We start from the raw sequence: 18,916 nt of genomic DNA on the forward strand, positions 1-18,916 counted from the left end.
GGAAGGCGGCGCCACGAAATGGTCTGCAGCTGCACCGAGAAAGAGCTCTCCCCGCGGCCTTATGTTTACGTATAACCTAAACAAGCTCAAGCTTAGGGCCCCACTCTCTTGGAGCTCCCCCCCCCAAAAAAAAAAATTGAAGGAAAAAAACCTGGGCGTACATTTCCAAAATACAAGATAGAAAACGAATAAAACCTATATACAGCAACAGTGTTTTGTGTTGTATAGGCTCCTATTGGTTATGTGCAAATGGCTTTAGATACCTATTAGGTCCATAAATTACCATGTAGCATATATTCAACACAAAAAACAGCGACAATTTGTTGTTGACAAAGGACAGCTGGACATAGAAAGGGGCCCTTCAGTAGCTTTGGGCCTCATTAAACCTTAATCCGGCCCTGGTTGCACCAGAATTTGGCCCTGGCGCATGATTTATTCGTTCTTTAAATCGTAGGAAGAGAGCTATAGGAGGGTGGTTGCTTCTTTTAAGTGCCGCCGGGAAGCATCCTGGGGCGGGGAGGAGAAATAAGTTATCTGAGCGTGTGCAGAGTGCCACGGCCATAACCACTGGCAGCTCAAGTGCATAAACAGGTTCGGCCTGCACCATACTCAAGCCCCGGAAGCAGTTAGCATAGGAGCCAACTCCTAGGGGCTGAGGGGGTCTTCGTCCCCTCCCCCCCAAAAAAATTGATGGGCATTGCCATTCAAATAGTGTGAGTGCACTGTGTCATGTGACTGATTATGCAGGTATTTTCCCACAGTGGGGCTTACCTAGGGACCCCCCCCCAAATATTTTATTCAAGTTGGCACCCCTGGCACTTGGAAACAGCTAGTGGGAAAGTGGAGGTTGGGAGATAAATCCCCAAAAGGGAATGAAATCCATGAATATAGTGTGCTACATTTGTGACATTGTTTATTCCAGCTCCTACTGGACGACACTCGTGGACATGGTGCAGTAGCGCATAAAAAGCTGGAAAGTTCCAAGCTAGCATGGATTCATATATGAATGTTTCCCCATTTAAGAAACCCCATGCATGGCGGGGGGGGGGGGGAGGCATGTTCGGAAGGTGTGACAAGAATGGTATCTCAAATACAACAGTTGCTACTTACTGTTTTTGCAATGTTTTAAATAGCTATTTTTAACTGTTTTTACTGGTAATTCCATTGTTTTGTTCTTTTTATAAACAATTTTGAAGGTGTATTTTTTTCTTACAATCAAGGTATAATTTTTTTTATTAAATAAATAACATTACAGATTTTAGGCAGGAACCACTTGAACGTGATTCCTCATCCTACAGTCTGAAGCTATATGGTCAAGTTAATAATTGCACCAAATGTTTCTGATTATGTAGCTCAGTACTCTGATTCTCATGAAGATGGAAGCTTTTCTATGCTTCTCTTAGGTGGCTGTTGTACTGTGAGATTGTGTTGCTGGCAGCCCCTTCCTATACTTCAGGTTATTGACCACTAACTAAATCATGTGCCCTCCTTGCACATTAGGCAGGGAAATCAGCCTGAAACCCTCTTTCTGGCCTGTATACATTCACCAAAACATCTGTACACTCCCTGCATATGTATACAAACTTTTTATGTGTGGCCAGGGATCCTAGGCACACATAGTTAGGTAGCTCATTAAAATTAAGTTTTATTTCATTCTGTACCTTAAAACATGCGGAAGTCACCTAGGATTATTTTTTTACATGTATAATAATTTTAAATTAGCAGCAATCTTTCATGCGCTCTGTCAATGTCAAAAGGAAAAGGACTTCCAGCACAGATTCATTATTAGGAAAGCAAAATGATGGACAAATGGCAATACTCTGCCAGGAAGGAAAGAGCAATCAAGAGCTGCCAAATGAGAGAGGGAAAGAACAATCAAATGCAAATTGCATCAGGCATATTTTAATCTATTATTGATGCTGCAATTGATTAAAAAGCCAAATTAATCAATTCATTATTTCAGCTCTAATTGTATCCACAGTCAAACCTCATTTGAGTAAATTAAAAGGCACACATTGGATGCAGTTTACAAGCTACTTTTTCTAGAATAGTCTATGCTGCTGTTCTGGATTATTCATTGCTCTCATTGTCTTCTTTTCAGAGACCTATGGATTCCCATCCATTGTCGATGGTTATTCAGTAAAAGCAAATTGTGAAAAAAATATATAGATGTTTCCTTTTACAGCCTATTCATAAACCCTGAGACATCAGTTACTTCACCGGCTTGAGAAGGATATATAAACCAACAGCTAAAGGGAATGCTTTGCCATGGACTAATTGGGATTTTTGTCATACTAATTTGCATTTGCTTCATATTTGAAAGCATAAAACGTACTGTATGTTCCTTCAAACTTAAGCTGATGCACACTTACCCAGAAGTCTCACTGATTTTATTTTCTTTAGACAACAGTATTTTTTCATACTTTCTAATATTTGTATTATTCCTTTTTATTTTATATTAAAAAATACAATAAATATCATATTGAAAAAGAAGTCTCACTTTGTTCAATGCGACTTACTTCCAAGTAAATGTGCACAGAACTGCAGCCTTATAATTATGTTAAAAATAATGCTACAAGTGGATGTAGCATTAGAACAGGGGTCTGGATCTGGCCAGCAGGCCATCTCCCCTTGCCCACCCCCACCCCCCAGCCAAGTTTGACAGGTGCATTGACCCACCTAATAATCACTAGATGTCACTTTTCATGTGAAGTGTGCACAACACTTGTCTGCTGCCAACAATCAGCTGGTGGGTGAGAGTGGGGAAGCTCTGTGCACAGGTCTATTTCATTCATTCTATTTCATTAATTAATCCATCCATTTATTTATTTTAATAATTGGCATACCACTTAACTGCAATAGCCTCTAAGCAGTTTACAGAAATACAAGAGAAGCAATACATAATTTGAAACTATAATAAATTTAAAATGCATGCTGGGATAAAAAAAAGTCTGGAGTAGTCACCAGAGGTTCAGCAGGGAGGGGGCCTGTGTGATATTCTGTGCTGTGCTAGGAAGGGATTTCCCCTGTGCCAACAATTAGCTGATCATCGGTGTCTGCAACACACTTTAGTTGGATCAGGGCCACTGCCTCCCTTGTTCCATGAATCCCAATGGCTGCCACCCTTCCTTGTACCGGTAATTCAACACAACCATTGCCTCGGTTTTGCATACCAGAAGACCAGGAACTAACCTTTCTGAGCAAGCACACTTGGCACATCTCTGCTAACTCCCAAAGTGGTTGTGGGTTTGGTTTTTTTAAGATGGATTTTAATATAGACAATTGTCTGTAGACAGAATATTACAGCTGAGCAGCTGTACTGAAGGGGGAAGGATCTTGCCCTGAGCAGTACTTTGATGGGAAACCACCTGGGAATCCTGTGTAAGCCACTCTGAGATGCTTGGAGGAAAAGCGGAGTATAATAAAGTGGAAACATATAATGAAAGACCTGGTGCACTGAACCTGGGTGGCCCTGTTTTTATCAGTTTTGAAGCAAATGGATGCCACCCACAGAGAAGATAGTGGATCCTACATCCAAAGCAAACTCCCCCAGCTATGCGGAAGTATAACAGCGTGTAAATAAATAAATAACCAAGCAAGCTGATAAGGACCTGTGCTAATCTGTTCCTAGGCCTTACAAAATACTGAGAACAACTGTTGAGGGTGTCAGTTTGGTACGGGGGAGAAGGGAAATTGAGCAAGAAGACTTATTTGGCCTGAGATCTTCTATACATTGTTGGAACTCCTATCAGTCATAGCTAGCATGACCAATTGTTAGGGATTATTATTAAGATGGAGTCCAGCATCTGTAGAGCTGCATGTTCCCTGGTCCTGATGCACAGTATCCTGGAGATGGGAATTAGGAAGCTGAGGCTGTGTTCCATGGAGTTCAAAGCTGCCAACCCGCACTCTGTATGGGAAGTTTCAGGAAAGAAGAAATATTTTATTTTCACACTCTTTGGAAGCTTTACCTTTATGTACCAATAATGTGTTTAGGTTCAGAGCTGGATGTCAGTGCTGAACCTGAGACCTTTGAGCATTATAAATAGCATGGGAAAAGGTTTCAGGCAGGCAAGTTGGGGGGGGGGGGAAATAGCGTCTTAAGACTTTTCTCTTTTTTCTCTGTCCCTTCCTGCAAGCTCTGAACAGCATTAAACATCTTCTCTTCCAGCAGTGGCTGGAAGGACAGAAGCATTCCTGTCAGTCTGCAGATACAAGGCAATATTTTGTTGTACAGGGTGAGTCCTTTAAAAGAGGCCCCGTGGATACAGAGTACACATGTTTCATAGGGCCTCTTTTAAAAGACTCACCCTGTATGTTCCATTTCAAGTGTCCTTATTTCAACTTCAGGATTCAGTGTAAATATTTATGAAAGATGAAAAATTGAACTGACTCATTAAATATTAAGAGAGTTATGTGTTTGGAAAAGAACAAAAACAACAACACCCAGATACCTGGCCATGTTATTTGTCTTTTGTGGAAAAACCAGTGAAGTGTCTTCTGGCACCTTAAAGACAAACACATTTCTTATGACATAAGCCTTTGTGCACTACAGTCCATTTTCATCATATGCATGAAGTTTTATTCTGAGTTGTAAGTATATATACACTCTTTGGGGGGGAAGGGTATTGTAAAAAGTGAGGTCAGAGGGAAATGAAATGCAGAAAAGTACAGACATTGAAAATTGCATACTTAACAGCAATAATTCACAAAACAATTCTTGATGGCACAAACATCCTGGCATTGGTAAGCCAATTAATACATATAATGTGCTAAAAATCCTTTGGCTTGGTTCCATCCACAAGTGATAGCATTGAAATTCTTGATCTATTGTAATTCAGCAAGTCTCCCTTTGAACTTCATTTGTTCCATGGCTACATAGAGACTGGCCTGTTTGTCCTATGTTGAATGCCCAAGGGCATCACTGGCTGGTGATGCAGTAAATCACATTGGAAGATGAGCATGTGAATGAACCCTGCATGTTGTGGGTGGCATTATTAGGTCCTGTAATAGTGTTGTCAAAGTAATTATGAGGACAAAGTTTGCATATAAGTCTGTCACAGCAGAATCTCTTTCCAAGGAAATGAAGGTGAAAAATCCACTACTGTCAGCATACTGCATGGACTATTGTGAGAGATCAACAGAATTTAGTTTTAGGGGGTTTAAAAGACAAAGGATTTTTATCAATTTCCATCATCCCTGGCCATGCTTGCTAGGGCCGATGAGAGTTCTAGTTCGGAAAGAGCTGGAGGGTCAAAGGTTACCACTCCTGCTCCAGAGCAAGGCTGAAATTAATGTTTTTAAATATGTGGTTTACTCAAGAGTATGGACTACAAGTCTGAGACCTAATCTTGATCAGATTCCAGTTGTACCTCGGAAGCCGAAAAGAATCTGCTCCCAAAGTCCGTTCAACTTCTGAAACATTCGACTTCCAAAGCGCGGCTTCCGAATGGTTGCAGGAAGCTCCTGCAACCAACTGGAAGTTGCAGAAACCCTGTTGGATGTTCAGCTTCTGAAAGAACATTAGAAAACCGGAACACTCACTTCTGGTTTTCGATTGTTCGGGAGCAGAGGTATGACTGTAATGAGGTATTTTAATGAGATCTACACAGAGAGATACCTTAATGGGGGCCACTAGCCTTTGTCTGAGTCAGTTATCTGGAGTCCGACTTATTATTTGTTGTTTTTCTGGAACAGATGGAGCAACATAAACGAAGTGTGGTGACTTTAAAGGCTGCTGCACAAGTTACATTTTAGGTGACAGTGATATGCATTTAGGATTACATCCTACTGAGTTCAATAGAATTTGTTTCAGAGTAATCATGTTTAGGACTGGGCTATATGACTGAAGTTGTATTTTTCCATTCTGAAAACTTAGCATCTATGTTCCAAAATGTGTAATACCTATAACATACTGCAGGGAAGTTCCAGTTGCCATCAATGTTCAGCGGCTTGTTTTCCTGATGCAATGTGTGTGCAAAGTCTTTTTGCTTATCACCATGTAACCAACCAATGGTTCTCACCCATATGTGATTAGGAAAAAATTGTCCAGGGTGTAAGCTCCAGATAGAAATTAGTTCTGGCAAGTTTTATTTTAGAAACTGAGACTCTATGTGGGCAGTAGCCTTCTTCCACCTAACAAAACAATAGTAGTAAATCCAAACCTATACCCTCTGCAATAACGGAAGTTCTAGATTGTTAGGGCTAGCATAAACAGAAAGTAGACTGGAAAACGAAAATGTTCCCATGCATGTAATGCAAAACCTTGTCTCAAATGTTGAGTCATAGCTAAACTGGTTTAAGGGAGGTGGAGAATGCAGCTCCACTTTTCAAGGATCCCAAAGGGCTGTAAAAGGTAGGAACTGAAAACTGGAGGTGGAGTGTTAAAATGGGAGAAGAGGAAGAGAAAAAGGGTTGTTTAAAAACAAAACAAAAAACCCGGAACCAAATTAGGGGATGAGGGAAAGGAGAAACTTGGCAATAAGAACATGTCTTTTACTGCATCAATAAGCAGTGTTTTTTTCCTGGGGGGGTATGCAGGGGTACACATACCCCTAAATATTTTGTGAATCTAGGTTTGCCCTCATTGAGGGGCAGTATTTCAATATGAGTAAGAAAATACAGTAAGAGTACCCCTAAACATTTTTTTTTTTGAAAAAAGCACTGTCAATAAGGCATCTTTTTAAGCATAGGAAGACACATGGCCTTCAGAAAGGGTGAGTGGGGAAGGGCTGTAGCTCAGTGATAGAGCACATGCAAAAGATGAAGGCGAGGGAAGATCCCAGCTGGAAACCCCAGAGAGCTGCTGCCAGTCTGTGTAAACAGCACTGGGGTAGAAAGGCTAATGGCCTGGGTTGGTACAAGGCAGCTTCCTATTTAAGACTTCTGGTTTCTCTTCAGACAAACATCTCAGTGCTCTGTTCCTGGAAGCCAACAAACTGGCTGTTTGTGCCCAAGGGAGAAGTGGGGAAGCCGAAAAGGTGAGTCGGCTGTTCCAAGAGCGCAGCGCCAGCAGCCTCGTGAAGGAGTTTCCTCACGGCAGTGCCGAGCCCAGCAAACCACTAAAAAGCAATCTGGGAAGGAGGACGCCCGGGTGAATCACCGCTTTCTCCTCTTTTGGCAGGGAAAGAGCCCCACAGCCCTTCGACAGGCTTTGCGAGTGCGACTGTCTGTTCCCTTTTTGCCCCATGGCAGAAAACCCTCCGCCTCGATATCCCCGGAGTCTCCTCGGTGCCTGCTTGTTGCTTCAGCCTGAGCTGTGCTCAGCGGCTTAAAAGGAAAGAGGAGCGACAGGGCTTGCACACCGCACTGGTTGGAACCCCTGCTCGTGTGAGGGCTGCGCCAGAGTCACGCACTCTCCACACGTGCAGAGGCGCTCCCACTATCCCTCGCCTGTCCCGACTGAAACCCGGCTCCTTCGGAAGCTGAGCCCCGGTTGCGGTTATGCGAATATCACCACCCCATTCCCCCACGCCGCCGCTTTAAATGTGCCCAGCTCAGCCTCTCCTGTTGCTGCTGGGCAGGGCCTCCCTTCATCCCCACGACGACAGCGGGATAATTGGATCAGAAGCTCCCTCCCTCTCGGCCCGAGGCAGGAGGGTGGAGGGAGCCTTCTTTTTCTTGCCCAGCGAGCTCGCGCTCCTCGCTCGCTCGCCCGCCCGCAGCCCAGGCCTCTTTGCGCGGGAGTCGCGCCGCGCTCCCCTTCGGAGGTCTCCGGGGGGCTGCGTGGGTCCGCCTACCGCCCGGGAGGCGGGCCGGCCTCCCCCCTCCCCAAACGCTTCGCTGTCCGTCCGGCAGCTTGAAATAGGGGGAGGGGCGACGGAGCGAACGAGAGCGAGAGTTTGCGCCGCAGGAGAGGAGCGAGAGGCGGATTGATCCGGGCAGGGTGGGCTTGGCGAGGAACGTGCCCAGCCTTTCCCCCCTCGGACGCTTCGCTGCTTGATCCCGGCGAGCCTCAGGACTCCTCTCCGAGAGGGAGTCTCCGGAGCAGCAACTTGAAGAGGTAAGTCTCCTAGTAACCGCCTTCTCTCCCTGCGGGCTCTGGACTGCTCGCAGCGTCTCCAACAAGAGCCCATTCTTCTAGCAGGGAAAAGAAAGGGAGATTCTTTTTTGGGTCCCGTTCCCCCCCCCCCCGGTTTTGGGAGGGTGGGACCGAGGAGGTAAGTTCCTTTCTTGGAGCTGTTCCCTAGCAAGGAGCCACAGGATCCCTGTTCCCTTTTTTGCTGCGCTCGACCTCCTGCTCTGCGTCGTGGAAAAGGCGCTCCGAGCCCTTTCGCCTCGCCAGACAGAGAGCGATTGTCCTCGAGGCAGCAGCTGCGGCAGCTTCGAGAAGGTAACGCAGCAGCGACTCTCCAGGGAGGCGGGGGGGGGGTGGGAGGATAACTGAGTCGTCTTTATTTTCCTCTCAGGACGGCTGGCGGGCGCCCGGGGCTGCTCTCGCCCTCTTTCCACCATCGTCGTCCTCGCTCCCCTCCTCCTCCTCCTCCTCCTCCTCAGTCAGGGCTGCTGCGCGTGCGGAGGCGGCGGGGCGCGAGCGCGCTTCGGGTCTCCCACGTTGCTCTCTGCGGACATTCTTTCCGCTGGATTGCGCGGGGGCAGGTAGGTCGTAGCCTCTGTCCGGGGCGAAACTGCCGCTGCCGCACCCGCTTCCAAGGTCTCTCCGGTGAAGGAGAGTGGGAATGGGGGGCGGGGAGGCATGGGTTTCTTATAACGGGTGGGAGGGACAGACGCGCTCGCCAACTTCTTCCGTTTTAAACATTAGGAACTAAGGATTTGGCAGCCTTCTGAACAGGTTTGTTTCATACTTGTGCTCCTCTCCCTCCTCCTCCCCCCCCCTTTCCTGTCATCGCCAAGGCCGATAACTTTCGGGTGGGAACCCCTCTGCTAGGGAGCACCCTCGTCTGATTGGTGCGGAACTGGGCTCGGGCGCGGGAGATAAGATGACAGAGCTCCTTTGTGAAGGAGGATCTGGTGCGAGTTGCTTCCCACCATGAAACTGGAAGCCACAGGCCTTGCAGGGGAGTTTAGGAAGAGGGGCTGCCAAAGAGAGTAAAACACCACTAGGATCCTTCCCTCCACACTTATCATTCCTCCCCTCCGCCATCTACAACTTGATGTTTGAAGGGCTGGGTAAAAACGCTTCTGCTTAGCCACCAAAATGAAATTTCCTCCAGCAGGAGATGGCTGAATATTACAGTTCTGGGCGGATCGGAATTCGATTTGTTTAAAAGGTGGGGTGCCATATAAGAGTATAACACACAATTGGTGATATCAAACTAAGTCATACTCTGAGTAGAGCCATTTATATTATATTATTGGCTAGCTTATACTGTAGTCTAAAATGTAGTTGTTTGTAATATATAGATTGGATTTTTAAACTAATTTAGTATTTAAAGCTTTGGGAATTCCGACTGGAAAGAAGGCGTGGGACAGTTTTAAACTGTATAGCTTGTACACTACAGAATTAAAATGGAAGTAGCAAGCCTTGCCAGCAGAAGGTGAGATGCAAACAGCTGCAGTATTACTGCAGTTTTGTGCTGGGAGGAAAAAGTGGAAGGGAAGGTCCCCTTGTAGATGCTGAGGATATTATCTCTGTACGGTTGAGTGGCATTTTGTTGACGACTGAGGTATGGACATGCAGACACCAGGGGTTGCTCTCTGAACCTGTGTGATCTTGTTACCTGGCTCCACAGATATTTTTATTTTGGGTAACTCTGTCCATAAAGGAAAGAAGCTAATATGCTGTGCTGATATTCTTGTACAGGGAACTTAATACTGGATTTCTGTTGTAGCAAGAGAGAAAAGGCCATCTGTGGTTTGTCCTTTCTTGGTCATGGAAGAGGTCAGAAGCTCCTCAAAGGAAATGTCAGAGGAGCTTTGCAAGCTGTACAAACTGTGAACCAGTATAACAGCTTTCTGTGCCAGCTAAATTTTCCCTACTTGTTGCACTTAACACGATCTATTTATTTGAAGGGCTGGTCAAAAGGAGGAGGGAGAAAGCCACATGCAGCTTTAAATGTGCCCTTTTGGATTTCTCATACAGCAGATGGCTTCCAAAAATCACAAATACCAGGGACAGTAAAGTCAGCCATGAACCTATTTGCATGGAAATGTGTGAGGTTTTTACCGATGGTTACTAATATAACTCTCAAATGCCTCCCATAGTATTAAAGAGTTAAAACCTTGCTTTAAAAGGCGTATGTTCATTCCACTAAACTTTACGTTGAATAACATTAAGAGGATTTGCAATTATGAAGTAGAGCGTTAAACAAATGCTAGATAGAACTGACTGTTTCTAGGTGTGAGCCGATTGCTAGGTGGAGCAAGAATGGAATTTCTGCTACTGCATTACAGAGTTAGATGCACTGTGGCTCAGGGGAGGTTTGTTTGCCTCTGGGTCTTCTGACAGTTCTGGCTGTTGAATAAACTTAAGGGCTGCTTAAGTTGACACACATAGTTGCCAGTTAGGAAGTACAAATGTGTGAAATGCACCATAACTGTCTGTCCTGCCATCAGTCTGCCATAAGTTTTGGCTATTTTATTTTTTGAAATAGTCTTCATACAAAATAATCCCTTCATTATGCCAAACACAAATGAGCGTTGCTGCTTCTCAAACCACTTTGATGTCTGCTAGGTGTAGGACCCCAGGTGCTGTGAGGTATAAGATTGCTCCTCTGTTTCCACCAGCCTGACTTTTACTCGCTGCAGAACCGTGTTGCTGCTTGCCCTAAACCAGTGTATGGGAGAAACTAGAATAGGCGCAAAACTTTGTGGATTGTAGGACGCTGCAAAGTTAACTAGTAGTTTGTCTCAGTTCCTTACACCTTAACTGCAATACTTGTTCGATATAAATTGATGTAATAAACTCATCCTGGAAACAACTGGAATAAGGGAAAATGAGACAACTATACTAGGCTATTTCCAGAGGTACAAGGTAGCTTTTGGCATAATAAACTGTGATACTCAGTTCTAGGTCAGTCTTTGGTGCTTCTTTGCACTGTTAGCATATGTAATCAAGTAACTGATATCTTAAAACTTTGCATGTTTGGGGCCTCGTGCTCAAACAGACACCAACCACTGGTTTTATCACTTAGCATCACCCCAACAGATCTGTAAATCTTTAAAGCAGGCTGAATACACCATTCTAAAGCAGATCTTTCCTCTTACCCTCCTGTCAGGGGACCTAACATTTTAGGCCCATTTACCAGGTTTAATTGAAATAAGGGTTGAATTCCTTTATCTTCATATTCCAACTTGAAACATAGTTTGATTAGCTGAAGAAAAACATCCTGGCGGAGGGCACGTTTCACTGCCTTGTATAGCAAATGGGTCAGTTCTTGACCTGGGAGACCATGGAAGCCCTAGAAGCTCAAAAAGAAGTCACAACATGTATGAAGCATGTATGTGTAGTGATGAGTTTACAAGGTTTAAGATAAAGAGGCATTATCTTTTGCAAGTTACTATGCATGTATTTGTTTATTATTTGTGCTCTGCTCTTCACTGAATGGTCCCAGGGTGAGTTACAAAAATAACACAATTAAAACAGGGACAAATATATATTAAAACCAGAAAATAAAACAACAAACTAGCCAATGACAAAGTGAACAAAACATCACAGAATAATAATGCAGGAGGAGGAAAAACACCTACCCAAAAACACCCTATTTACAGAGGGGTGACCCTCCAGCAAGGAGCTTCTTGATGCTGCAATATGCCCCTTGTGGGGGGTTGTCATCCCACAACCGGGACATCTTCTGGACCAAAGCTGCCATATTGTGCATTTGTGTGCATTTCATAACTTATGCTGTGCGCATACTTTGTGCACTGGGTATCCCAAGTACGAAAGTAATCAACTGCTTGATCTGTGTGTGAGTAGTGAGAAACGTAAGTGTGGCCTGTACTGATTAATATATTTGAAGGAAACTGTGACTACGGTAATCTATCCTGTTGAAGTACAGTATTGTAAATCTGTTCTGCTTTAGCATTGTAAATGTGTATCCTTATGGCATTCCTCCTCTCTCTACTGAACTACTTTCCTAAAAGACTTTTTCTCACTGGAGAAGATAAGCTTACCTTATCCATTCCTGCTGAATGGAATGCTCTATTGCCCATTTGGAATGGTGGCTTTTGGCTTCAGTGAGTGAGATGGGGAAATGGGCAAGGGAAGCTGCTAGAATGCTAGTGATAGGAGGGTGGTTCTCTGCCTTACTGCCACCCAATTATTTTATATGATTTGCGCTGTATTTGTGATGCTCTTTTGTTTTATTTTGTTAGTGTTATTTATCATTTGCTAGCCCCTTTGCATTTCATTTGAATGAAATGTGGCATAGAAAAATAATAAATGAAATCAATCAAATCTTGGCCACTACTGGCTACAAAAAAATCACACACATTCAGCATGGTAGGGTGATGACACTGGACTATTCTACAGGGACACATTTGGCAAGTTAGCGTAGCCCATGCTCTCTCAGCCATATTTCCACATTATTATATAGGTAAAATAATGATACTCTATACCAGCAACACATTGCAAACTTGTGGGATCACTTTTCTTTGGTATGAGGTAAGAGTTGAAAGATCATGAACTCTGTCTTTATTGCTACATTTTTGCTTTTAGTAGACATATTATTGCCTGTTCACAGCCACACAAAAATTCTGGATGATAATAATGTGGGACAGCAATCACTTCTCCACCAGGAAAGATAAAAAAAGGGCTTAATTAAAATTGAATCAGGAAGTTCCTTCTCCAGACTTCTCTTTGTTGAACTGAGTAGCTCTGTTTCTTTGACTATCAGTCATTGTTATTATTTCATTCATTGCTTGCAAACACGGAAATGTGGGAGCAAACCTGACTAAAGCACCTGACTAAACAAGTGCTTTATTTTTTAACAGGCCAGCTGGGGATTATGGTCCATTTGTGGGGTGCTGCTTCGCTTGTGAATTGTACCTCAGATGTTCCAGGCTAAACATGTAGTGTAAGATGAACCAAGGCGCTAGCCTCATTCTGAAAATCTGTGATTTTTTTTCCATTAAAAAAAACTTTTGGGTGCTTTAAATAAAACTGAACTGATCGGTGCTGCCTGTCATTAAAACAACATTCTTCTAGACTTGAACTAAACATGCCCAAGGCGCTAATTGCATTACTTCCAACTTCCTGATGAATTCTAGAGGTAGCCTGCCTAGTATTCTCCATGCTGGGTTTGTTCATACAACACCTGGAGACATATTCTTCCTGCATACAAAAATATTTCTGCATTTAGATAGAGATGGATGTTGGAAGGCAAGAAAACTCAAGCTCTTTCTGACCGGGATCTGGCATTAATATGTTAGCAACATAATATGATAGTACAGTATTAGTGTATGTCTTCTGTTGAGATGGATATGTATCAGTTGGGTAAAAGCTGAAGTACAAAGTCAGCTATTGGGAACCATACAGAACAGCAAAGATGACTTAGGGCAACAGCTACTACTTTGTTTACAAAGCTTTATAGAGGCTTCAGTAAAATCCACCTTAAAGGTGAAGGCCTTGCTATAACTGTATGGGAAAGCTAAAAACAGTGGTCTGTCCTATGGAACTCAGTTGAATTGTTCATACTGATGTTCTTATTGCCTGCTGCTAACCTTTAATGCTTGAAAATCCGTAACAACTTTCTGTAGGTATATTTATAATGGTATAAATAACTAGACATGGTAGCTGCTTCATTCAAGAGCAAAATGTTGAGTTTAATGAGGTGACTAGTGAAGCTATACAGGATTTTCATTCTTCTGTTTGATTCTTAAACTGCATTCTCAGTTGTACGTTGTATGGGTTGAGCTTCGTAGATTATCAGTTAAAAAACCTATTCTGTTTTTCCAAAGACAAGTATTATTGAGATGCTGCATTGTGGGATTCCAGATCCTGAGACTGGATGTTCTGTGAAATACTTTTCATTTCTTTTTGGGGGACAGAAAATAAAGAATTTCAAATTTAGACTGAACTCGAACAGATAGGCTTGTTGCTTATACGGTTGAGAAGTTTGCTTCTCAAGTGACTGTATTTCCTTTAAAACCAAGATGAGTACTCTGTGGTCCTCCTGAGGATATTGGACTTCTTCCCCCAACATGCCTGACCATGGGCCATGCTGGCTGGTGGGAGCTGTGGTTCAACAACATCTGGAGGGCCACAGGTTCCCCATCGCTGCTGTAAAACAAGGATGGCCAGCTGGTGACCTGTGAGTGACCTCCAGTCCTGAAATTAACTTTTTTTCAGGCCCCTACTAAATGTCAATCATGATAATAGTAACATATTTTCTAAAGTTTTCCTTTTGAAAAGGAAACAGTTTTCAAAAGTTGCAAGATGTCATACTGCTATAAATACAAAAGCCAAAGAGAGATGCAGTTCTCGGCCATGTGCGCTATGACTTTGGAGCCCTTACTGTTAGATGATGCCAACGATGTTGCAGAACCTGAATACTGATAAAATGTTCGGACTAACCTTTGACAGATACAGAGTCAGAACGGTTTCAGAGAAAGACAGAATTAAATGTGGTTAAAAAAGTAAAGTACCTAGGGGTAAACATAACAGCAAAAAATCTGAGTCTATTTAAGGATAATTATGAAAAATGTTGGTCAGAAATTAAGAGAGACTTAGATAGTTGGACAAAATTGAAACTTTCTTTGTTAGGCCGAATTGCTGCTATCAAGATGAATGTATTGCCAAAAATGTTGTTTTTGTTTCAAACACTACAGATTGTGGACAAGACGGAGTGCTTCCAGAAGTGGCAGAGAGATATTTCTAAGTTTGTCTGGCAGGGCAAAAAGCCCAGAATTAAGTTTAAGATATTAACCGACGCGAAAGAGAGAGGGGGCTTTGCCCTGCCGGACTTAAAGTTGTATTATGAGGCCGCAGCTTTCTGCTGGCTAAAAGATTGGCTACTTCTCGAAGACACTGATGTATTGGATTTGGAAGGTTTTAACAATGCTTTTGGTTGGCATGCATACTTATGGTATGATAAGGTTAAAATCAATAAGGCCTTTAAAAACCATATTTTCAGAAAAGCAGTGTTCAATGTCTGGACAAAATATAAAGACTTATTGGAAAACAAAACTCCAAGGTGGCTATCACCTCTGGAAGCTAAGGCCCGAAAAAGACCCAATATGGAGGCCAAATGGCCAAAGTATTGGGAAATTTTAGAAAAAGATGGAGACAATTGGAAATTGCAGAGTTTGGAGAAAATGAAGGATAAAGTGCGAGACTGGTTACACTACGCTCAGATTAAAGAAGTTTTCAAAAATGACAAAAAGTTAGGGTTCCAGGTGGAGAAATCGAAATTGGAATCAGAACTGCTAGAACCTAAGACTAAGGTACTTTCAAGAATGTATAACTTGCTGTTAAAATGGAACACACAAGATGAAATGGTTAAATCGGCTATGATAAAGTGGGCACAGGACATTGGGTATAATATCATGTTCGAGGACTGGGAAAGGTTGTGGACCACTGGGTTGAACTTCACTGCATGTAATGCTTTGAAGGAAAATGTAATGAAAATGATATATAGATGGTACATGACCCCAGTTAAACTTGCCAAAATATACCATTTGTCTGATAACAAATGCTGGAAATGTAAAGGGAATGAAGGAACATTTTTTCACCTCTGGTGGACGTGCCCTAGAGTGAAGGCCTTCTGGGAAATGATATATAATGAGTTGAAAAAGGTATTTAAGTATACTTTCCCCAAGAAACCAGAGGCCTTTCTCCTGGGTATTGTTGGCCAGAGGGTGATAAAGAAGGACAGAACTTTTTTCCTGTATGCAACAACAGCAGCAAGGATACTCATCGCCAAACACTGGAAAACTCGAGATCTACCCACACTGGAAGAATGGCAGATGCAACTGATAGACTATATGGAATTGGCTGAGATGACTGGCAGAATCCGAGACCTGGGAGAGGAGAGGGTTGAAGAAGACTGGAAGAAATTTAGGATTTATTTACAAAAATACTGTAATTTGGTTGAATGTTAAGAAGGATGCCAGACCATAAATAATTGAGCACCACTAAATTAGACGTAATCTGGATGATAAGTGAGATTGAGGAAAATATAAACCTTTTGGAGAATTATTAGATTAAATTAAATGTATGAGATTTAAGAATGTAAATAAGATGATAAATTGCTGGAAAAAGTTTTACAATAATGTAAGTGGGAGCGGGAGACGTGAGGGAGTCCAAAGAAGCTTTGAAAATATGTTATGATACATGTCATATTGTTTATTATTTTTGCATTTTGTATTTAAAAAATCTCAATAAATATTTATAAAAAAAAAAGAGAGAAAGGGGAAATTAAAAAAAAAAAAAAATGTTCGGACCAACCAGCCCACCATCTGGAGAATATAGTGACTCAGGACTATAGAAGTTGGCCTTCCCTTCCCTAACCTTTACACTGACATTACATGGGTATGGATTGCTATATCTGGTGTAAAAAAGGGAGAGGTCAGAATACTGGCAAGCTGCCCACACCTCTCTCTAGTCATCTGTGTCAGCACTTGCCTCGCTTGATCCACAGCCTTCAAAAGAGGTAGCTGAGCACAGTATTGACCACACAATGCCTCCTACGCAGTAGTTTCTAGTCAATTACAGGGCCAGTTTCTGCTTGCTAGTACTGAGCTGTCATATCAATAGACTAGCATAGAGTAGGTTTAAATGACTGACACCAGAACTATACTAGAAAATATATGGGATTGACTTAAAAGGTGTTTTTATTTACAATGTTGTAGTATTCACTGTTGCTTCTGTAACGTGCCTTGATGATGCAAATGAACTGCTCTGATCGGTTGGTAACCTTTTACATAACTAACTTTATCACAAGTTAAGACAAGTTCTGTGTTCTACAAGGTCTGAAAAAGCCATTCTGGGAACAGACTTGGTAAATATCTTAAGGTCACACAAAAATGAGAATGTAAGAAAGGTTGTCTATCATCTATCTATCTATAGCTATCTTCTGTTTTCAGATGCTCTCTAGCAGATAATAAACCTAGGGCAGGGGTCAGCAAACCTTTTCAGCAGGGGCCAGTCCACTGTCCCTCAGACGTTGTGGGGAGCTGGACTTTATGGGGGGGGGATGAAAGAATTCCTATGCCCCACAAATAACCCAGAGATGCATTTTAAATAAAAGCACACAGTCTACTCATGTAAAAACACGCTGATTCCCAGACCATCAGTGGGCCGGATTTAGAAGGCGATTAGGCTGGATCTGGCCCCCATGCCTTGGTTTGCCTACCCATGGCCTAGAGTTAAACTCCTTAACTGATTTGTTGTGTATCACCTAGGGCTGTAGAGATTGATGGGATCTGCTACTTTCCAGGCCACTTAGTGTTTGTCCCATCCAGCAGTTTATCTTGGTGATTCTCAAAATAAACCTCCTGGCGGGCCAGTATTATTCTACTCCCATATTAAAAACGGGTGAGAAAGATGAAGCTGAGAGAGAAGCTCTTACTAAGGCCAAGCAGTGAATTAATAGTGGAGCTGAGCATTGGACTAGGGATCAAGCTCATAGCGTATGCTCTTAACCTCACACAGTGTAAAAGTGTGTGCCTCAGAATGTCTGATACTGGTTCTAAGGCATGTCTGCTCACTCATTGGTTCTCTGGTTTCAGAGCATCTCTTCCGTAGTTCCTGATGTGTTTGGATTTTCCCTAAGCTTGACTTGAATAATCAATCATATGGTTAATGTTCGATTTTTGAGAGGGTCGACTGTCATAACAAGTTATTTATATAGCTGTTTATAGCAGAAGAGCCTGACATATGAGTTCCCCAGTACAGTGGTACCTCGGGTTAAGTACTTAATTCATTCTGGAGGTCCATACTTAACCTGAAACTGTTCTTAAACTGAAGCACCACTTTAGCTAATGGGGCCTCCTGCCGTGCCGCCGGAACACGATTTCTGTTCTCATCCTGAAGCAAAGTTCTTAACCTGAAGCACTATTTCTGGGTTAGTGGAGTCTGAAACCTGAAGTGTATGTAACCTGAAGTACCACTGTATTGTATACCTGAAGTCCATGATGGAAAATGTTTCATTTAATCACAAGTGTTTACAGCCCTAATGGAGGGTTAGTAGCTGCTTTTTCTTTAACCATTGCATCAAACAGCCTTTTGCCAGTGCTACAAATGTGTAAGTATCCCACTCCTTTCATCTTTCTACTCCCCAGTAAGATTGAATGAAAACCGAGGGACATAAACATGGTGTTTCGAAGTGGTTTCGTTGGCTTTGATGTGCATTGTAGCCACCGTGACTTATTTCAAAATTAAACATTGATTGATCCTGGTTTAAACAGGTTTTGCTTCAGGTTTAAGTGTACTTGTTTGGCTATGATTGGAATCCTACGAAAAATAAAGTTTTATTGGTGAATCTTAACAGTTGAATTACCAGCTCTAGAGGAATGCATAGTATGCAGTTTGTCTAGTCTCCTCTTATCCTGATCAACTTTTTAAAGTGGTTAACTATCAAGTGGACTTTGCTCAAAGTCTAAACTAATTTCTTCTATGATGCTCCTGCCCATTTTGTTTCACACATTTCTTGTGAGTTTGTCTTGTTACTGCCTGTGCTTGGGAGTAGGGACTGCGAAACAACAGTGCAACCCAACATTGGCATTGTTGAGCTTAGAGGAGGAGTTCTTTCTGTGTACCTTGATAAAGAGTAGGAAATAATCTGCAGTACAAGGTGGCATGGCAAACGTCTAAAAAAAAGCATATACCTATGTTTTCAAGTTGTTTCTGTTTTTGCCCCCAGCCTTTTTCCCTTTATCAGTGTGTGTTCTCTTCTTTGCTGCTCAGGATTTCTTCAAATGACCAGTTTTTCTAGGCTGAAGTCTTTGGCAGATGTCTACACCTGGATAAGGCAATTGCTGAAGGCTATGGGTGGGTCTACTAAATCACATGACCTGC

The 18,916-nt window shown here is 42.7% G+C and overlaps 1 protein-coding gene across 3 annotated transcripts in view; it reads left to right on the top strand.

The window, feature by feature from the left end:
• Positions 1-7,598: 7,598 nt before the first annotated feature.
• The window catches only part of PACSIN3 (protein kinase C and casein kinase substrate in neurons 3), a 29,702-nt gene continuing 18,384 nt past the window's right edge, over positions 7,599-18,916 (top strand). The window contains exon 1 of one of the 3 annotated variants that reach the window (XM_079952222.1): positions 7,599-8,002. The gene's annotated coding sequence lies outside the window, so the exon portion shown is untranslated. Of the gene's footprint in view, positions 8,003-8,309; positions 8,333-8,575; positions 8,599-18,916 lie in introns of those variants that run through there. The other 2 variants (XM_079952224.1, XM_079952225.1) reach the window with 2 other exon arrangements.

This window comes from Podarcis cretensis, assembly GCF_951804945.1.
Source record: "Podarcis cretensis genome assembly, chromosome: 1".
Classification (NCBI taxonomy): domain Eukaryota; kingdom Metazoa; phylum Chordata; class Lepidosauria; order Squamata; family Lacertidae; genus Podarcis; species Podarcis cretensis.